The sequence below is a fragment of the Leptodactylus fuscus genome, chromosome 11, assembly GCF_031893055.1.
Source record: "Leptodactylus fuscus isolate aLepFus1 chromosome 11, aLepFus1.hap2, whole genome shotgun sequence".
Classification (NCBI taxonomy): Eukaryota; Metazoa; Chordata; class Amphibia; order Anura; family Leptodactylidae; genus Leptodactylus; species Leptodactylus fuscus.
Window position 1 is genome coordinate 22396578 of NC_134275.1, and position 18280 is coordinate 22414857.

Here is an 18280-nt window from a genome sequence, read left to right on the forward strand (position 1 = left end):
AACCCGGACTAATTCAGGAGACCCCCTAACCTATGTATCTGTGGAGCTGGGTTAAGATGTTGGACTCTGATGACAGGCTTCCTGTAACATGGTTATGCCACAATAATTTGTGTCCTCTATAAATAATTGATGGGTGGAGTTCCAACTGTTAGATCCAGAGAATGGGGCGCGTCTTCCCCAGCTGCAGGCATGACATTTGGTAAACTGAGTCTTCACGTCCATTCACTTTAATGGAGGCGCCAGACAGATGATGTACCTAGTACCTGCCATGGCTGAGACATGAATTAGGTGACAAGAACCTAGTACCTGCCATGACTGAGGTGACAAGTACCTAGTACCTGACATGGCTGAGGTGACAACTACCTAGTGCCTGACATGGCTGAGGTGACAACTACCTAGTGCCTGACATGGCTGAGGTGACAACTACCTAGTACCTGACATGGCTGAGGTGACAACTACCTAGTGCCTGACATGGCTGAGGTGACAACTACCTAGTGCCTGACATGGCTGAGGTGACAACTACCTAGTGCCTGACATGGCTGAGGTGACAACTACCTAGTGCCTGACATGACTGAGGTGACAACTACCTAGTACCTGACATGGCTGAGGTGACAACTACCTAGTACCTGACATGGCTGAGGTGACAACTACCTAGTGCCTGCCATGGCTGAGGTGACAACTACCTAGTGCCTGACATGGCTGAGGTGACAACTACCTAGTGCCTGACATGGCTGAGGTGACAACTACCTAGTGCCTGACATGGCTGAGGTGACAACTACCTAGTACCTGACATGGCTGAGGTGACAAGTACCTAGTACCTGACATGGCTGAGGTGACAACTACCTAGTACCTGCCATGGCTGAGGTGACAAGTACCTAGTACCTGACATGGCTGAGGTGACAAGTACCTAGTGCCTGCCATGGCTGAGGTGACAACTACCTAGTGCCTGACATGGTTGAGGTGACAACTACCTAGTGCCTGACATGGCTGAGGTGACAACTACCTAGTACCTGACATGCCTGAGGTGACAACTACCTAGTACCTGACATGGCTGAGGTGACAAGTACCTAGTGCCTGCCATGGCTGAGGTGACAAGTACCTAGTGCCTGCCATGGCTGAGACATGACTAAGGTGAGCTCCTCCATCCTCCCCCGCTCCCATAGACAGACAGCTGCTGCTCAGCGCTATGAGATGCCTGAAGAAATCTGGGGAATAAATGAGGGAGGGGGCCATAATAATACTGGCAGAGGGGAAGGGGGTGCTCGGACAGGCGCAGTGAGAGCCCTGGCGCTGCTCAGCCCCCCACATCACACTGCTCGCTACAAGGTAGGCCGCTCTACATGACTCCATGCTTTCCATCCTCCTCTCGTCACCCCCGTGTCTCTCCTCATCCTTCTTGCTGCCATGGCCACGGTACATGACTCTTGTGAAGGGCTTATTATGGCAGGCCCGGGTCCCGCTATAAAGCTGTGGACGCCGCCATGTATAGACGTGTTGTGTGCCCGGAGCAGGTCTCACAGGTGGTGGAAAGTTCCCCCGTGTCCCCGGTGAAGCCGTCACCATGCCGGGTGTTGTCTGTCAGCGCACTATGGCGCTCATGTGTAGGCAGGCTGGCAGGGCTGAGTTGTGGCTGTGTCTCTGGCTGTTGTATATACACACACCTGTGCTCGGGGTATATAGAAGCGCCTCATCCTGCTCTACACATATAGGTAAGAAGCTGAATAGGTGGTGGCGAGAAGTCTCCCCTAATATAGATGTGTGCTTGTGCTGCCATGTAACACACTGACACACTGGCTGATAGATGTGTGCTATGTGTGCTTGTGCTGCCATGTAACACACTGACACACTGGCTGATAGATGTGTGCTATGTGTGCTTGTGCTGCCATGTGACACACTGACACATTGGCTGATAGATGTGTGCTATGTGTGCTTGTGCTGCCATATAATACACTGACACACTGGCTGATAGATGTGTGCTATGTGTGCTTGTGCTGCCATGTAATGCACTGACACATTGGCTGATAGATGTGTGCTATGTGTGCTTGTGCTGCCATGTAACACACTGACACACTGGCTGATAGATGTGTGCTATGTGTGCTTGTGCTGCCATGTAACACACTGACACATTGGCTGATAGATGTGTGCTATGTGTGCTTGTGCTGCCATATAATACACTGACACATTGGCTGATAGATGTGTGCTATGTGTGCTTGTGCTGCCATATAATACACTGACACACTGGCTGATAGATGTGTCTGTGTGTGCTTGTGCTGCCATATAATACACTGACACATTGGCTGATAGATGTGTGCTATGTGTGCTTGTGCTGCCATGTAACACACTGACACACTGGCTGATAGATGTGTGCTATGTGTGCTTGTGCTGCCATGTAACACACTGACACACTGGCTGATAGATGTGTGCTATGTGTGCTTGTGCTGCCATGTAACGCACTGACACACTGGCTGATAGATGTGTGCTGTGTGTGCTTGTGCTGCCATGTAACACACTGACACACTGGCTGATAGATGTGTGATATGTGTGCTTGTGCTGCCATGTAATACACTGACACACTGGCTGATAGATGTGTGCTATGTGTGCTTGTGCTGCCATGTAATGCACTGACACACTGGCTGATAGATGTGTGCTATGTGTGCTTGTGCTGCCATGTAATGCACTGACACACTGGCTGATAGATGTGTGCTATGTGTGCTTGTGCTGCCATATAATACACTGACACACTGGCTGATAGATGTGTGCTATGTGTGCTTGTGCTGCCATGTAACACACTGACACACTGGCTGATAGATGTGTGCTATGTGTGCTTGTGCTGCCATGTAACACACTGACACACTGGCTGATAGATGTGTGCTATGTGTGCTTGTGCTGCCATGTAACACACTGACACATTGGCTGATAGATGTGTGCTATGTGTGCTTGTGCTGCCATGTAACACACTGACACATTGGCTGATAGATGTGTGCTATGTGTGCTTGTGCTGCCATGTAACACACTGACACACTGGCTGATAGATGTGTGCTATGTGTGCTTGTGCTACCATATAATACACTGACACACTGGCTGATAGATGTGTGCTATGTGTGCTTGTGCTGCCATGTAACACACTGACACACTGGCTGATAGATGTGTGCTATGTGTGCTTGTGCTGCCATGTAACACACTGACACACTGGCTGATAGATGTGTGCTATGTGTGCTTGTGCTGCCATATAATACACTGACACACTGGCTGATAGATGTGTGCTATGTGTGCTTGTGCTGCCATATAATACACTGACACACTGGCTGATAGATGTGTGCTATGTGTGCTTGTGCTGCCATATAATACACTGACACACTGGCTGATAGATGTGTGCTGTGTGTGCTTGTGCTGCCATGTAACGCACTGACACACTGGCTGATAGATGTGTGCTATGTGTGCTTGTGCTGCCATATAATACACTGACACACTGGCTGATAGATGTGTGCTATGTGTGCTTGTGCTGCCATATAATACACTGACACACTGGCTGATAGATGTGTGCTGTGTGTGCTTGTGCTGCCATGTAATGCACTGACACATTGGCTGATAGATGTGTGCTTGTGCTGCCATGTAATACACTGACACACTGGCTGATAGATGTGTGCTATGTGTGCTTGTGCTGCCATGTAACACACTGACACACTGGCTGATAGATGTGTGCTGTGTGTGCTTGTGCTTCCATATAATACACTGACACACTGGCTGATAGATGTGTGCTATGTGTGCTTGTGCTGCCATATAATACACTGACACATTGGCTGATAGATGTGTGCTATGTGTGCTTGTGCTGCCATGTAATGCACTGACACACTGGCTGATAGATGTGTGCTGTGTGTGCTTGTGCTGCCATGTAATACACTGACACACTGGCTGATAGATGTGTGCTATGTGTGCTTGTGCTGCCATGTAACGCACTGACACACTGGCTGATAGATGTGTGCTATGTGTGCTTGTGCTGCCATGTAACACACTGACACACTGGCTGATAGATGTGTGCTATGTGTGCTTGTGCTGCCATGTAACACACTGACACTGGCTGATAGATGTGTGCTATGTGTGCTTGTGCTGCCATGTAACACACTGACACACTGGCTGATAGATGTGTGCTATGTGTGCTTGTGCTGCCATATAATACACTGACACACTGGCTGATAGATGTGTGCTATGTGTGCTTGTGCTGCCATGTAACACACTGACACACTGGCTGATAGATGTGTGCTATGTGTGCTTGTGCTGCCATGTAACACACTGACACACTGGCTGATAGATGTGTGCTATGTGTGCTTGTGCTGCCATATAATACACTGACACACTGGCTGATAGATGTGTGCTATGTGTGCTTGTGCTGCCATATAATACACTGACACATTGGCTGATAGATGTGTGCTATGTGTGCTTGTGCTGCCATGTAACACACTGACACACTGGCTGATAGATGTGTGCTATGTGTGCTTGTGCTGCCATGTAACACACTGACACACTGGCTGATAGATGTGTGCTATGTGTGCTTGTGCTGCCATGTAACACACTGACACACTGGCTGATAGATGTGTGCTATGTGTGCTTGTGCTGCCATGTAATGCACTGACACACTGGCTGATAGATGTGTGCTATGTGTGCTTGTGCTGCCATGTAATGCACTGACACATTGGCTGATAGATGTGTGCTATGTGTGCTTGTGCTGCCATATAATACACTGACACACTGGCTGATAGATGTGTGCTATGTGTGCTTGTGCTGCCATATAATACACTGACACATTGGCTGATAGATGTGTGCTGTGTGTGCTTGTGCTTCCAAATAATACACTGACACACTGGCTGATAGATGTGTGCTATGTGTGCTTGTGCTGCCATGTAACACACTGACACACTGGCTGATAGATGTGTGCTATGTGTGCTTGTGCTGCCATATAATACACTGACACACTGGCTGATAGATGTGTCTGTGTGTGCTTGTGCTGCCATGTAATGCACTGACACATTGGCTGATAGATGTGTGCTTGTGCTGCCATGTAATACACTGACACACTGGCTGATAGATGTGTGCTATGTGTGCTTGTGCTGCCATGTAACACACTGACACACTGGCTGATAGATGTGTGCTATGTGTGCTTGTGCTGCCATGTAACACACTGACACTGGCTGATAGATGTGTGCTATGTGTGCTTGTGCTGCCATGTAACACACTGACACACTGGCTGATAGATGTGTGCTATGTGTGCTTGTGCTGCCATATAATACACTGACACACTGGCTGATAGATGTGTGCTATGTGTGCTTGTGCTGCCATGTAACACACTGACACACTGGCTGATAGATGTGTGCTATGTGTGCTTATGCTGCCATGTAACACACTGACACACTGGCTGATAGATGTGTGCTATGTGTGCTTGTGCTACCATATAATACACTGACACACTGGCTGATAGATGTGTGCTATGTGTGCTTGTGCTGCCATGTAACACACTGACACACTGGCTGATAGATGTGTGCTATGTGTGCTTGTGCTGCCATGTAACACACTGGCTGATAGATGTGTGCTATGTGTGCTTGTGCTGCCATGTAACACACTGACACACTGGCTGATAGATGTGTGCTGTGTGTGCTTGTGCTTCCATATAATACACTGACACACTGGCTGATAGATGTGTGCTATGTGTGCTTGTGCTGCCATGTAACACACTGACACACTGGCTGATAGATGTGTGCTATGTGTGCTTGTGCTGCCATGTAATGCACTGACACACTGGCTGATAGATGTGTGCTATGTGTGCTTGTGCTGCCATGTAATGCACTGACACATTGGCTGATAGATGTGTGCTATGTGTGCTTGTGCTGCCATATAATACACTGACACACTGGCTGATAGATGTGTGCTATGTGTGCTTGTGCTGCCATATAATACACTGACACATTGGCTGATAGATGTGTGCTGTGTGTGCTTGTGCTTCCATATAATACACTGACACACTGGCTGATAGATGTGTGCTATGTGTGCTTGTGCTGCCATATAATACACTGACACATTGGCTGATAGATGTGTGCTATGTGTGCTTGTGCTGCCATGTAACACACTGACACACTGGCTGATAGATGTGTGCTATGTGTGCTTGTGCTGCCATATAATACACTGACACACTGGCTGATAGATGTGTGCTATGTGTGCTTGTGCTGCCATGTAACACACTGACACACTGGCTGATAGATGTGTGCTATGTGTGCTTGTGCTGCCATGTAACACACTGACACATTGGCTGATAGATGTGTGCTATGTGTGCTTGTGCTGCCATATAATGCACTGACACACTGGCTGATAGATGTGTGCTATGTGTGCTTGTGCTGCCATATAATACACTGACACACTGGCTGATAGATGTGTGCTTGTGCTGCCATGTAACACACTGACACACTGGCTGATAGATGTGTGCTATGTGTGCTTGTGCTGCCATATAACACACTGACACACTGGCTGATAGATGTGTGCTATGTGTGCTTGTGCTGCCATATAATGCACTGACACACTGGCTGATAGATGTGTGCTATGTGTGCTTGTGCTGCCATATAATACACTGACACACTGGCTGATAGATGTGTGCTGTGTGTGCTTGTGCTGCCATGTAACGCACTGACACACTGGCTGATAGATGTGTGCTATGTGTGCTTGTGCTGCCATATAATACACTGACACACTGGCTGATAGATGTGTCTGTGTGTGCTTGTGCTGCCATGTAATGCACTGACACATTGGCTGATAGATGTGTGCTTGTGCTGCCATGTAATACACTGACACACTGGCTGATAGATGTGTGCTATGTGTGCTTGTGCTGCCATGTAACACACTGACACTGGCTGATAGATGTGTGCTATGTGTGCTTGTGCTGCCATGTAACACACTGACACACTGGCTGATAGATGTGTGCTATGTGTGCTTGTGCTGCCATATAATACACTGACACACTGGCTGATAGATGTGTGCTATGTGTGCTTGTGCTGCCATGTAACACACTGACACTGGCTGATAGATGTGTGCTATGTGTGCTTGTGCTGCCATGTAACACACTGACACACTGGCTGATAGATGTGTGCTATGTGTGCTTGTGCTGCCATATAATACACTGACACACTGGCTGATAGATGTGTGCTATGTGTGCTTGTGCTGCCATGTAACACACTGACACACTGGCTGATAGATGTGTGCTATGTGTGCTTGTGCTGCCATGTAACACACTGACACACTGGCTGATAGATGTGTGCTATGTGTGCTTGTGCTACCATATAATACACTGACACACTGGCTGATAGATGTGTGCTATGTGTGCTTGTGCTGCCATGTAACACACTGACACACTGGCTGATAGATGTGTGCTATGTGTGCTTGTGCTGCCATGTAACACACTGACACACTGGCTGATAGATGTGTGCTGTGTGTGCTTGTGCTTCCATATAATACACTGACACACTGGCTGATAGATGTGTGCTATGTGTGCTTGTGCTGCCATATAATACACTGACACATTGGCTGATAGATGTGTGCTATGTGTGCTTGTGCTGCCATGTAATGCACTGACACACTGGCTGATAGATGTGTGCTGTGTGTGCTTGTGCTGCCATGTAATACACTGACACACTGGCTGATAGATGTGTGCTATGTGTGCTTGTGCTGCCATGTAACGCACTGACACACTGGCTGATAGATGTGTGCTATGTGTGCTTGTGCTGCCATATAATACACTGACACACTGGCTGATAGATGTGTGCTATGTGTGCTTGTGCTGCCATGTAACGCACTGACACACTGGCTGATAGATGTGTGCTATGTGTGCTTGTGCTGCCATGTAACACACTGACACACTGGCTGATAGATGTGTGCTATGTGTGCTTGTGCTGCCATGTAACACACTGACACTGGCTGATAGATGTGTGCTATGTGTGCTTGTGCTGCCATGTAACACACTGACACACTGGCTGATAGATGTGTGCTATGTGTGCTTGTGCTGCCATATAATACACTGACACACTGGCTGATAGATGTGTGCTATGTGTGCTTGTGCTGCCATGTAACACACTGACACACTGGCTGATAGATGTGTGCTATGTGTGCTTGTGCTGCCATGTAACACACTGACACACTGGCTGATAGATGTGTGCTATGTGTGCTTGTGCTGCCATGTAACACACTGACACACTGGCTGATAGATGTGTGCTATGTGTGCTTGTGCTGCCATGTAATGCACTGACACATTGGCTGATAGATGTGTGCTATGTGTGCTTGTGCTGCCATATAATACACTGACACACTGGCTGATAGATGTGTGCTATGTGTGCTTGTGCTGCCATATAATACACTGACACATTGGCTGATAGATGTGTGCTGTGTGTGCTTGTGCTTCCATATAATACACTGACACACTGGCTGATAGATGTGTGCTATGTGTGCTTGTGCTGCCATATAATACACTGACACATTGGCTGATAGATGTGTGCTATGTGTGCTTGTGCTGCCATGTAATGCACTGACACACTGGCTGATAGATGTGTGCTGTGTGTGCTTGTGCTGCCATGTAATACACTGACACACTGGCTGATAGATGTGTGCTATGTGTGCTTGTGCTGCCATGTAACGCACTGACACACTGGCTGATAGATGTGTGCTATGTGTGCTTGTGCTGCCATATAATACACTGACACACTGGCTGATAGATGTGTGCTTGTGCTGCCATATAATACACTGACACATTGGCTGATAGATGTGTGCTATGTGTGCTTGTGCTGCCATGTAACACACTGACACACTGGCTGATAGATGTGTGCTATGTGTGCTTGTGCTGCCATGTGACACACTGACACATTGGCTGATAGATGTGTGCTATGTGTGCTTGTGCTGCCATATAATACACTGACACACTGGCTGATAGATGTGTGCTATGTGTGCTTGTGCTGCCATGTAATGCACTGACACATTGGCTGATAGATGTGTGCTATGTGTGCTTGTGCTGCCATGTAACACACTGACACACTGGCTGATAGATGTGTGCTATGTGTGCTTGTGCTGCCATGTAACACACTGACACATTGGCTGATAGATGTGTGCTATGTGTGCTTGTGCTGCCATATAATACACTGACACATTGGCTGATAGATGTGTGCTATGTGTGCTTGTGCTGCCATATAATACACTGACACACTGGCTGATAGATGTGTCTGTGTGTGCTTGTGCTGCCATATAATACACTGACACATTGGCTGATAGATGTGTGCTATGTGTGCTTGTGCTGCCATGTAACACACTGACACACTGGCTGATAGATGTGTGCTATGTGTGCTTGTGCTGCCATGTAACACACTGACACACTGGCTGATAGATGTGTGCTATGTGTGCTTGTGCTGCCATGTAACGCACTGACACACTGGCTGATAGATGTGTGCTGTGTGTGCTTGTGCTGCCATGTAACACACTGACACACTGGCTGATAGATGTGTGATATGTGTGCTTGTGCTGCCATGTAATACACTGACACACTGGCTGATAGATGTGTGCTATGTGTGCTTGTGCTGCCATGTAATGCACTGACACACTGGCTGATAGATGTGTGCTATGTGTGCTTGTGCTGCCATGTAATGCACTGACACACTGGCTGATAGATGTGTGCTATGTGTGCTTGTGCTGCCATATAATACACTGACACACTGGCTGATAGATGTGTGCTATGTGTGCTTGTGCTGCCATGTAACACACTGACACACTGGCTGATAGATGTGTGCTATGTGTGCTTGTGCTGCCATGTAACACACTGACACACTGGCTGATAGATGTGTGCTATGTGTGCTTGTGCTGCCATGTAACACACTGACACATTGGCTGATAGATGTGTGCTATGTGTGCTTGTGCTGCCATGTAACACACTGACACATTGGCTGATAGATGTGTGCTATGTGTGCTTGTGCTGCCATGTAACACACTGACACACTGGCTGATAGATGTGTGCTATGTGTGCTTGTGCTACCATATAATACACTGACACACTGGCTGATAGATGTGTGCTATGTGTGCTTGTGCTGCCATGTAACACACTGACACACTGGCTGATAGATGTGTGCTATGTGTGCTTGTGCTGCCATGTAACACACTGACACACTGGCTGATAGATGTGTGCTATGTGTGCTTGTGCTGCCATATAATACACTGACACACTGGCTGATAGATGTGTGCTATGTGTGCTTGTGCTGCCATATAATACACTGACACACTGGCTGATAGATGTGTGCTATGTGTGCTTGTGCTGCCATATAATACACTGACACACTGGCTGATAGATGTGTGCTGTGTGTGCTTGTGCTGCCATGTAACGCACTGACACACTGGCTGATAGATGTGTGCTATGTGTGCTTGTGCTGCCATATAATACACTGACACACTGGCTGATAGATGTGTGCTATGTGTGCTTGTGCTGCCATATAATACACTGACACACTGGCTGATAGATGTGTGCTGTGTGTGCTTGTGCTGCCATGTAATGCACTGACACATTGGCTGATAGATGTGTGCTTGTGCTGCCATGTAATACACTGACACACTGGCTGATAGATGTGTGCTATGTGTGCTTGTGCTGCCATGTAACACACTGACACACTGGCTGATAGATGTGTGCTGTGTGTGCTTGTGCTTCCATATAATACACTGACACACTGGCTGATAGATGTGTGCTATGTGTGCTTGTGCTGCCATATAATACACTGACACATTGGCTGATAGATGTGTGCTATGTGTGCTTGTGCTGCCATGTAATGCACTGACACACTGGCTGATAGATGTGTGCTGTGTGTGCTTGTGCTGCCATGTAATACACTGACACACTGGCTGATAGATGTGTGCTATGTGTGCTTGTGCTGCCATGTAACGCACTGACACACTGGCTGATAGATGTGTGCTATGTGTGCTTGTGCTGCCATGTAACACACTGACACACTGGCTGATAGATGTGTGCTATGTGTGCTTGTGCTGCCATGTAACACACTGACACTGGCTGATAGATGTGTGCTATGTGTGCTTGTGCTGCCATGTAACACACTGACACACTGGCTGATAGATGTGTGCTATGTGTGCTTGTGCTGCCATATAATACACTGACACACTGGCTGATAGATGTGTGCTATGTGTGCTTGTGCTGCCATGTAACACACTGACACACTGGCTGATAGATGTGTGCTATGTGTGCTTGTGCTGCCATGTAACACACTGACACACTGGCTGATAGATGTGTGCTATGTGTGCTTGTGCTGCCATATAATACACTGACACACTGGCTGATAGATGTGTGCTATGTGTGCTTGTGCTGCCATATAATACACTGACACATTGGCTGATAGATGTGTGCTATGTGTGCTTGTGCTGCCATGTAACACACTGACACACTGGCTGATAGATGTGTGCTATGTGTGCTTGTGCTGCCATGTAACACACTGACACACTGGCTGATAGATGTGTGCTATGTGTGCTTGTGCTGCCATGTAACACACTGACACACTGGCTGATAGATGTGTGCTATGTGTGCTTGTGCTGCCATGTAATGCACTGACACACTGGCTGATAGATGTGTGCTATGTGTGCTTGTGCTGCCATGTAATGCACTGACACATTGGCTGATAGATGTGTGCTATGTGTGCTTGTGCTGCCATATAATACACTGACACACTGGCTGATAGATGTGTGCTATGTGTGCTTGTGCTGCCATATAATACACTGACACATTGGCTGATAGATGTGTGCTGTGTGTGCTTGTGCTTCCATATAATACACTGACACACTGGCTGATAGATGTGTGCTATGTGTGCTTGTGCTGCCATGTAACACACTGACACACTGGCTGATAGATGTGTGCTATGTGTGCTTGTGCTGCCATATAATACACTGACACACTGGCTGATAGATGTGTCTGTGTGTGCTTGTGCTGCCATGTAATGCACTGACACATTGGCTGATAGATGTGTGCTTGTGCTGCCATGTAATACACTGACACACTGGCTGATAGATGTGTGCTATGTGTGCTTGTGCTGCCATGTAACACACTGACACACTGGCTGATAGATGTGTGCTATGTGTGCTTGTGCTGCCATGTAACACACTGACACTGGCTGATAGATGTGTGCTATGTGTGCTTGTGCTGCCATGTAACACACTGACACACTGGCTGATAGATGTGTGCTATGTGTGCTTGTGCTGCCATATAATACACTGACACACTGGCTGATAGATGTGTGCTATGTGTGCTTGTGCTGCCATGTAACACACTGACACACTGGCTGATAGATGTGTGCTATGTGTGCTTATGCTGCCATGTAACACACTGACACACTGGCTGATAGATGTGTGCTATGTGTGCTTGTGCTACCATATAATACACTGACACACTGGCTGATAGATGTGTGCTATGTGTGCTTGTGCTGCCATGTAACACACTGACACACTGGCTGATAGATGTGTGCTATGTGTGCTTGTGCTGCCATGTAACACACTGGCTGATAGATGTGTGCTATGTGTGCTTGTGCTGCCATGTAACACACTGACACACTGGCTGATAGATGTGTGCTGTGTGTGCTTGTGCTTCCATATAATACACTGACACACTGGCTGATAGATGTGTGCTATGTGTGCTTGTGCTGCCATGTAACACACTGACACACTGGCTGATAGATGTGTGCTATGTGTGCTTGTGCTGCCATGTAATGCACTGACACACTGGCTGATAGATGTGTGCTATGTGTGCTTGTGCTGCCATGTAATGCACTGACACATTGGCTGATAGATGTGTGCTATGTGTGCTTGTGCTGCCATATAATACACTGACACACTGGCTGATAGATGTGTGCTATGTGTGCTTGTGCTGCCATATAATACACTGACACATTGGCTGATAGATGTGTGCTGTGTGTGCTTGTGCTTCCATATAATACACTGACACACTGGCTGATAGATGTGTGCTATGTGTGCTTGTGCTGCCATATAATACACTGACACATTGGCTGATAGATGTGTGCTATGTGTGCTTGTGCTGCCATGTAACACACTGACACACTGGCTGATAGATGTGTGCTATGTGTGCTTGTGCTGCCATATAATACACTGACACACTGGCTGATAGATGTGTGCTATGTGTGCTTGTGCTGCCATGTAACACACTGACACACTGGCTGATAGATGTGTGCTATGTGTGCTTGTGCTGCCATGTAACACACTGACACATTGGCTGATAGATGTGTGCTATGTGTGCTTGTGCTGCCATATAATGCACTGACACACTGGCTGATAGATGTGTGCTATGTGTGCTTGTGCTGCCATATAATACACTGACACACTGGCTGATAGATGTGTGCTTGTGCTGCCATGTAACACACTGACACACTGGCTGATAGATGTGTGCTATGTGTGCTTGTGCTGCCATATAACACACTGACACACTGGCTGATAGATGTGTGCTATGTGTGCTTGTGCTGCCATATAATGCACTGACACACTGGCTGATAGATGTGTGCTATGTGTGCTTGTGCTGCCATATAATACACTGACACACTGGCTGATAGATGTGTGCTGTGTGTGCTTGTGCTGCCATGTAACGCACTGACACACTGGCTGATAGATGTGTGCTATGTGTGCTTGTGCTGCCATATAATACACTGACACACTGGCTGATAGATGTGTCTGTGTGTGCTTGTGCTGCCATGTAATGCACTGACACATTGGCTGATAGATGTGTGCTTGTGCTGCCATGTAATACACTGACACACTGGCTGATAGATGTGTGCTATGTGTGCTTGTGCTGCCATGTAACACACTGACACTGGCTGATAGATGTGTGCTATGTGTGCTTGTGCTGCCATGTAACACACTGACACACTGGCTGATAGATGTGTGCTATGTGTGCTTGTGCTGCCATATAATACACTGACACACTGGCTGATAGATGTGTGCTATGTGTGCTTGTGCTGCCATGTAACACACTGACACTGGCTGATAGATGTGTGCTATGTGTGCTTGTGCTGCCATGTAACACACTGACACACTGGCTGATAGATGTGTGCTATGTGTGCTTGTGCTGCCATATAATACACTGACACACTGGCTGATAGATGTGTGCTATGTGTGCTTGTGCTGCCATGTAACACACTGACACACTGGCTGATAGATGTGTGCTATGTGTGCTTGTGCTGCCATGTAACACACTGACACACTGGCTGATAGATGTGTGCTATGTGTGCTTGTGCTACCATATAATACACTGACACACTGGCTGATAGATGTGTGCTATGTGTGCTTGTGCTGCCATGTAACACACTGACACACTGGCTGATAGATGTGTGCTATGTGTGCTTGTGCTGCCATGTAACACACTGACACACTGGCTGATAGATGTGTGCTGTGTGTGCTTGTGCTTCCATATAATACACTGACACACTGGCTGATAGATGTGTGCTATGTGTGCTTGTGCTGCCATATAATACACTGACACATTGGCTGATAGATGTGTGCTATGTGTGCTTGTGCTGCCATGTAATGCACTGACACACTGGCTGATAGATGTGTGCTGTGTGTGCTTGTGCTGCCATGTAATACACTGACACACTGGCTGATAGATGTGTGCTATGTGTGCTTGTGCTGCCATGTAACGCACTGACACACTGGCTGATAGATGTGTGCTATGTGTGCTTGTGCTGCCATATAATACACTGACACACTGGCTGATAGATGTGTGCTATGTGTGCTTGTGCTGCCATGTAACGCACTGACACACTGGCTGATAGATGTGTGCTATGTGTGCTTGTGCTGCCATGTAACACACTGACACACTGGCTGATAGATGTGTGCTATGTGTGCTTGTGCTGCCATGTAACACACTGACACTGGCTGATAGATGTGTGCTATGTGTGCTTGTGCTGCCATGTAACACACTGACACACTGGCTGATAGATGTGTGCTATGTGTGCTTGTGCTGCCATATAATACACTGACACACTGGCTGATAGATGTGTGCTATGTGTGCTTGTGCTGCCATGTAACACACTGACACACTGGCTGATAGATGTGTGCTATGTGTGCTTGTGCTGCCATGTAACACACTGACACACTGGCTGATAGATGTGTGCTATGTGTGCTTGTGCTGCCATGTAACACACTGACACACTGGCTGATAGATGTGTGCTATGTGTGCTTGTGCTGCCATGTAATGCACTGACACATTGGCTGATAGATGTGTGCTATGTGTGCTTGTGCTGCCATATAATACACTGACACACTGGCTGATAGATGTGTGCTATGTGTGCTTGTGCTGCCATATAATACACTGACACATTGGCTGATAGATGTGTGCTGTGTGTGCTTGTGCTTCCATATAATACACTGACACACTGGCTGATAGATGTGTGCTATGTGTGCTTGTGCTGCCATATAATACACTGACACATTGGCTGATAGATGTGTGCTATGTGTGCTTGTGCTGCCATGTAATGCACTGACACACTGGCTGATAGATGTGTGCTGTGTGTGCTTGTGCTGCCATGTAATACACTGACACACTGGCTGATAGATGTGTGCTATGTGTGCTTGTGCTGCCATGTAACGCACTGACACACTGGCTGATAGATGTGTGCTATGTGTGCTTGTGCTGCCATATAATACACTGACACACTGGCTGATAGATGTGTGCTTGTGCTGCCATATAATACACTGACACATTGGCTGATAGATGTGTGCTATGTGTGCTTGTGCTGCCATGTAATACACTGACACACTGGCTGATAGATGTGTGCCATGTGTGCTTGTGCTGCCATGTAATACACTGACACACTGGCTGATAGATGTGTGCTATGTGTGCTTGTGCTGCCATATAATACACTGACACACTGGCTGATAGATGTGTGCTATGTGTGCTTGTGCTGCCATGTAATACACTGACACACTGGCTGATAGATGTGTGCTATGTGTGCTTGTGCTGCCATGTAACACACTGGCTGATAGATGTGTGCTATGTGTGCTTGTGCTGCCATGTAATACACTGACACACTGGCTGATAGATGTGTGCTATGTGTGCTTGTGCTGCCATATAATACACTGACACATTGGCTGATAGATGTGTGCTATGTGTGCTTGTGCTGCCATGTAACACACTGACACACTGGCTGATAGATGTGTGCTATGTGTGCTTGTGCTGCCATATAATACACTGACACATTGGCTGATAGATGTGTGCTGTGTGTGCTTGTGCTGCCATATAATACACTGACACACTGGCTGATAGATGTGTGCTATGTGTGCTTGTGCTGCCATGTAACACACTGACACACTGGCTGATAGATGTGTGCTATGTGTGCTTGTGCTGCCATATAATACACTGACACACTGGCTGATAGATGTGTGCTATGTGTGCTTGTGCTGCCATGTAACGCACTGACACATTGGCTGATAGATGTGTGATATGTGTGCTTGTGCTGCCATGTAACGCACTGACACATTGGCTGATAGATGTGTGCTATGTGTGCTTGTGCTGCCATGTAACGCACTGACACATTGGCTGATAGATGTGTGCTATGTGTGCTTGTGCTGCCATATAATACACTGACACACTGGCTGATAGATGTGTGCTGTGTGTGCTTGTGCTGCCATATAATACACTGACACACTGGCTGATAGATGTGTGCTATGTGTGCTTGTGCTGCCATGTAACACACTGACACATTGGCTGATAGATGTGTGCTGTGTGTGCTTGTGCTGCCATATAATACACTGACACACTGGCTGATAGATGTGTGATATGTGTGCTTGTGCTGCCATGTAACACACTGACACACTGGCTGATAGATGTGTGATATGTGTGCTTGTGCTGCCATGTAACACACTGACACACTGGCTGATAGATGTGTGCTATGTGTGCTTGTGCTGCCATATAATACACTGACACACTGGCTGATAGATGTGTGCTGTGTGTGCTTGTGCTGCCATATAATACACTGACACACTGGCTGATAGATGTGTGCTATGTGTGCTTGTGCTGCCATATAATACACTGACACACTGGCTGATAGATGTGTGATATGTGTGCTTGTGCTGCCATATAATACACTGACACACTGGCTGATAGATGTGTGATATGTGTGCTTGTGCTGCCATGTAATGCTCACACTGACCCAGGATGGTATTTTCTATGGTCCTCATACACACACCTGTGTTATATCACCAGTCTGTGCAGGGGGTCTGAGCCTGGGCCAAAGCTCAGGACTGGTCCTATCCCTCTGTGGTTTGTAGCCTGGGCTCACTAGAGACTATAACTGGGTGCGCAGATATCCCCACAGACCGTACATTTATGTGCAATTATCCTTAAAGGCGTTGTCCACCTTCAGGCCAATAGTGAGAGACCAATCTTATTGTTTGTATAATAAAAAGTTGTACAATTTTCCAATATACTTTCTGTATTGTTTCCTCACGGTTATTTAGATCTCTGCTAGTTGTCATTCATTTTGCTTTCTGACAGTGGATAAAAATCAGTCCACAGTCATGTGATATACAGTCCACGGTCATGTGATATATAGTCCACGGTCATGTGATATACAGTCCACGGTCATGTGATATACGGTCCATGGTCATGTGATATGTGGTCCACGGTCATGTGATATACAGTCCACGGTCATGTGATATACGGTCCACGGTCATGTGATATACGGTCCACGGTCATGTGATATGCGGTCTACGGTCATGTGATGTACAGTCCATGGTCATGTGATATATAGTCCAGGGTCATGCGATATACAGTCCATGGTCATGTGATATACGGTCCACGGTCATGTGATATGCAGTCCACAGTCATGTGATATACAGTCTACGGTCATGTGATATGCGGTCCACGGTCATGTGATATGCAGTCCATAGTCATGTGATATATAGTCCAGGGTCATGTGATGACTATATAGGTTCACAGCTTGTTAGGGTAAGTTCACACGGAGTTTTTTGGTCAGGATTTTGAAATCAATGGGAGCCGGTCAGTTCTTTTTTTACGGAGCCAGTTTGTTCGGCTCCCGGAAAAAAAAGCGAGATGCTCATTCTTCAGGCCGTTTCGCCTCGCAATTCGGCCTGAAGACACTCCCGACTAGGCTCATTCATTGGGCCTAATCCAGAGCGGAGTGCGGGACTGGATGCCGCTGCAGTGCATCGGCATTCAGTCGCAGCTACCCGTTTTTTGGACCGGAACCTG

The 18280-nt window shown here is 47.2% G+C and overlaps 1 protein-coding gene across 1 annotated transcript in view; it reads left to right on the forward strand.

Moving 5' to 3' along the window:
* The first annotated feature begins 1230 nt into the window (after positions 1-1230).
* Positions 1231-18280, forward strand: part of DRP2 (dystrophin related protein 2) — an 81759-nt gene continuing 64709 nt past the window's right edge. The window contains exon 1 of the mRNA XM_075259366.1: positions 1231-1326. The gene's annotated coding sequence lies outside the window, so the exon portion shown is untranslated. The remainder of the gene's footprint in view (positions 1327-18280) is intronic.